Here is a 5,144-nt window from a genome sequence, read left to right on the forward strand (position 1 = left end):
CTATTTAGTCACTAAGTCATAATGTCTGACTCTTTGTGACCCCATGGACTGTAGCCCACCAGGCTCCTCTGTCCATGGAATTTTCCAGGCAAGAATAGTGGAGTGGGTTGCTGTTTCCTTCTCCAGGGGATCTTCCCGACCTAGGGATCGGACCCACATTTCCTGCACTGGCAGGAAGGTTTTTTACCACTGAGCCACTTGGGAAACCCTCACAGGTGTATACATATCTCCAAATGCATCCGGTTGTATACATTAAACATACACAGTTTTTATATGTCAATCATATTTCAATACAGTGGTTTACAAAAATGAATGTGTCAAGAACAGTCTCAGAGCTTAGAAAATTTAGTCACTATTATGAATATTAAAAATATGAGTATTTAAGGAAATAAAGGACTTAATGGCCAAACATAACAGCTTCATTTTGGAGGAAAAGCACTCACTTCATTGAAGACACTATGCTAGATGTGTAAGGCACTCCAGATTTGGGGTCTGCTGTTTCAGCCGCCCAGTTAACAACACTTTGGTACAGGAGCCCAGGCGAACACTTAACTTGGAGCTGAAAAAAATGACAACCTCGGAAGAGCAAAGGGCCCAAACAAGCAAACAAAAAAACCACCAGAGCCTGTTCTGTCTACACAGAAGACAAAGCAAGGGGCAGCAGAGCAAAGCAGAAACCTTTTAGACAACAACACTCACTCAGTCAAACACCACGAACCGTAGCCCTCCCCAGCCACACCAGCAAAGGTGGACAGAGCACCTAGATTTCCAGCCTCAACCCAAATCCTGCAGCAACGTGGAGTCCAGAAGGCTGAGTAGGGCAGCAAGACAGCAGCACTTTCATCCCTGCCAGGAGAGGAGGAGGCATCAGCCCAGCAGTCCCAGTGGGGAGTCTAACGCGTGGAAAGCAGAGGAGGCAACAAGGCATCCCTTCCCCTCTCCACTGCGGCCTCAGTGAGGTCTAGTGGAGAGGCGGGATATTAACCACAGCTGAGGGGTAATGAGGTCCTCCTCCTTTGCCCCACAGTGGGGATCGAGTCTACGGAGGAAGCAGTAATGGGGCACCCCACCCCTCTCAGCCAGGGTGGTATCAGTACTGGGGGCCAGAACTCCCCCCATCCAGCAGTAATGAGGAGCCCCTTCTCCAGGCATCAGCAAAAGCTGAGTCAAGAACCGGGGTTTCCACTACCATCTGCGGGAATTCTGCTACACCCCATCTGACATTGCCAGTATAGGCCTTCCAAAACATAAAATTTAGATAAGATGCAGAATCTCAGAATAAAATGCCCCAAATATTCAAACTCATTTGTCATACCAAGAACCAGGAAGACCTCAGCTTGAATGAGGAAAGACAGTCCGTGCAGGACACTGAGATGACATGGATGTCAGAATGAGCCCACAAAGGTTTCAAGCTGCCATCATAAAATGATTCAGCAAGCAATTAGAAACATAATGGGGGAAAATGAAAATATGGAAAGTTTTAGCAAAGAAATAGAAGATGCAAAGTAAAACTGAGTGGAAATCTCAGAATTGAAAAATACAATATCAAATCAAAACTCAGTGGAGGAGCTCAAGCAGAATGGAGGAGACGGAAGAAACAATCAGTAAACAGCAGAGACTACCCAGCTTGAACTGGGCTTCCCAGGCGGCACTGGGGCAAGGAACCCAACACAGGAGACACAGAGACGCAGGTTCCATCCCTGGGTCAGGAAGATCCCCTGGAGAAGGAAATGGCAGCCCACTCCAGGATTCTTGCCCAGGAAATTGCATGGACAGAGGAGCCTGGCGGGCTATGTGACCACGGGGGTCGCAAAGGGTCACCGAGCACTACTACCATTAACCTGAAAAACAGAAAAAACAGAATGATAATTAAAGTCTACCAGCTAAAATAAATAAATAAAATGGAAAGAGTGACATGGAAACTTACATTACCATATGTAAAATAGATAGCCAATGGGAATTTGCTGTATGGCTCAGGAAACTCAAACAGGGGCTCTGTATCAACCTAGAGGGGTAGGATGGGGAGGGAGAGGAGAGGGAGGTCCCAGAGGGAGGGGATATATGTATACCTAGGGCTGATTCATATTGAAATTTGATAGAAAACAACAAAATTCTGTAAAACAATTATCCTTCCATAAAAAAATTGAAAAAAAAATTAACAAATGAAACCTAAATAAATTCAAAAGCTTTTGCATAGCTAAGGAAACCATACTCAAAATGAAAAGACAACCCAGAGACTGGGAGGAAATATTTGCAAATGATTTGAACAACAAGGGATTAGTCTCCAAAATTTACAAACAGCCCATGTGGCTCTATACATGAAAAAACAAACAACCCAATCAAAAAATGGGCAGAAGACCTAAGTAGACATAGATTCAAGGAAGACATCAGATGGCCAAAAAGTGCATGAAAAGATGCTTAGCAACACTAAAAATTAGAGAGATGCAAATCAAAACTATATTGAGATATTATCTCACACCAGCCAAAATGTCTGTCATCAATGCTGGAGAGGGTATAGAGAAAAGGGAATTGGTGGTGGCAATGTAAATTGCTGCGGCCACTATGAAAAAAATGATGGAAGTTCCTTAAGAAACTAAAAATAGAGCTGCTGTATAATCAGCAATCCCACTCCTGGGCATATATCTGGAGAAAAACATAGTTTGAAAGGATGCATGCATCCCAGTGTTCATTTTGGTGCTGTTTACAATGACCAAGACATGGAAGCAACCTAAATGTCCATTGACGAATGGGTAAAGAAGATGTGGTACATACATACAATGGAATATTACTCAGCCATTAAAAATAAACAATGCCTTTTCAGCAACATGGATGAACCTGGAGATAATCATACTAAGTGAAGTAAGTCAGACAGAGAAAGACAAATATCATATGATATTGCTTATATGTGGAATCTAAAAAAAAATGATGCAAATGAACTTATTTACAAAGGGGAAACAGGCTCACAGACTTAGAGAACAAACTTGTGGTTACCAGGAAGGAAGGGTAGGTTGGGAAAGGATAGATTGTGAGTCTTGGATTGACTTGTACAAACTGCTATATTTAAAATAGATAACCAACAAGGACCTATTTTATAGCACAGGGAACTCTGCTCAATATCATGTAACAATTTAAATGTGAAAGAATTTGGAAAAAAAAAAGCTACATGTGTATGTATAATTGAATCACTTTTCTGTACACCTAAAACAAACGCAAAGAGTCGGACACGACTGAGCGACTTCACTTTCCCTTTTCACTTTCATGCACTGGAGAAGGAAATGGCAACCCACTCCAGTGTTCTTGCCTGGAGAATCCCAGGGACGGGGGAGCCTCGTGGGCTGCCATCTATGGGGGTCGCACAGAGTCAGACATGACTGAAGCGACTTAGCAACAGCAAAACAAATGCAACATTAATTAACTATTAATTAACATTAATTAACTATATTCCAATATAGAATAAAATTATAATAAAATTTTAAAAATCTACCAGCTCTCAGGAACATGTGACACTATAACAGGGCCCTAAGAGCTGCGTCTTTGGGCTCTGGGAAGGACAGGGGAGAGAGGGGAGTACTGGAAATTTCTGAGATCTGCCTGTGAACCTCCCAATGATCTGAGCAAGCCCACAGGATAAACCCAAGAAATCTTATTGTTACACACAGGTTTTGCCTGCTTTTCAAAAGTTTGCTTTAAACCACTTCACTTCTACAGAAGACCTACATTAATACCTGTTTTCACTAACTGAAAGCAATCTGAAGAAAATTTTTGCTTTTATAAAAAAAAATTGCTTCTTTGGTTTATACCATTTCAACATACAAAATGTTTCATAGGAACTCTCTACTTTTAGATAATGGGGAAAGCCTGTATTACAAACATCTGAAAACTGAAAACAAAAAAGTCTTGAAAGCAGCAATAGAAAACAACTATAATGAGAAAACAATCTTAATTAAAGCGAATGTCTAATCAGAAACCATGGAGACCAGAAGTAAATGGCACAGTATTTTTGAGAGCTGAAAGAAAAGAACTGTTAACCAAGAATCTCATATACAGTGAAAAGGTCCTTCAGAAAATGAAGTCAAGATATTCTTGGGTGAAGGAAAACTAAGAGAATTTGTCAGGCTTTATACAATAATTATTTTTGGCAATTAAAAAGTTATAAAATTAATTATACAAAAGTGGAGCATGGACTTAAATATAAAGCTATAACATTTTAGAACAAAAACATAGGGAAAATCTATGAGGGAAAAAACCCTAGACCTAGGGCTAGGCCAGGAGTTCTTTGATGTGAAGAAAAGAATGCTCCATACAGGGGATAACTGATTAATTGGAAGTCATAAAAGATTAAAAACTTTTGATCTGCTAAGGGCCCTTAGTTTTTGTTTAGTCCCTAAGTCGTGTCTGACTCTTTTATGATCGCATGGACTGTAGCCCATCAGGCTCCTCTGTCCACAGGATTTCCCAGGCAAGAATACTGGGGTGGGTTGTCATTTCCTTCTTTAAGAGATCTTCCCGATCCAGGGATTGAACCCAAGTCTCCTGCTTTGGGAGGCAGGTCTAACTGCTGAGCCACCTGTGAAGCCCCAAGGGCCCTTATAGGAGAATGAAAAAAGTTCCCACCAGGAGAAAATATTTGCAAACCACATATCCAGAGAAGAACTAGCATCTGGAGTGTGTACAAATAACTCAAAACTCAACAGAAAAATAGGTTAAAAAATAAACAATCCAATTAGAATATGAGTAAAAGATATGAAGACACATTCACTGAAAGGAATATACAGGTTGCAAATAAACATATAAAAATATGTTCAACATGATTAGTCATTAGTTCAGTTCAGTTCAGTCGCTCAGTCGTGCCCGACTCTTTGCGACCCCATGAATTGCACCGCGCCAGGCTTCCCTGTCCATCACCAACTCCCGGAGTTCACTCAGACTCACATCCATTGAGTCAGTGATGCCATCCAGCCATCTGGAAAAACCATAGCCTTGACTAGATGGACCTTTGTTAGCAAAGTAATGTCTCTGCTTTTCAATATGCTATCTAGGTTGGTCATAACTTTTCTCCCAAGGGGTAAGCGTCTTTTAATTTCATGGCTGCAGTCACCATCTGCAGTGATTTTGGAGCCCCAAAAAATAAAGTCTGACACTGT

The sequence above is a fragment of the Bison bison genome, unplaced genomic scaffold (genome assembly GCF_000754665.1).
Source record: "Bison bison bison isolate TAMUID 2011002044 unplaced genomic scaffold, Bison_UMD1.0 scf7180017864356, whole genome shotgun sequence".
Classification (NCBI taxonomy): Eukaryota; Metazoa; Chordata; class Mammalia; order Artiodactyla; family Bovidae; genus Bison; species Bison bison.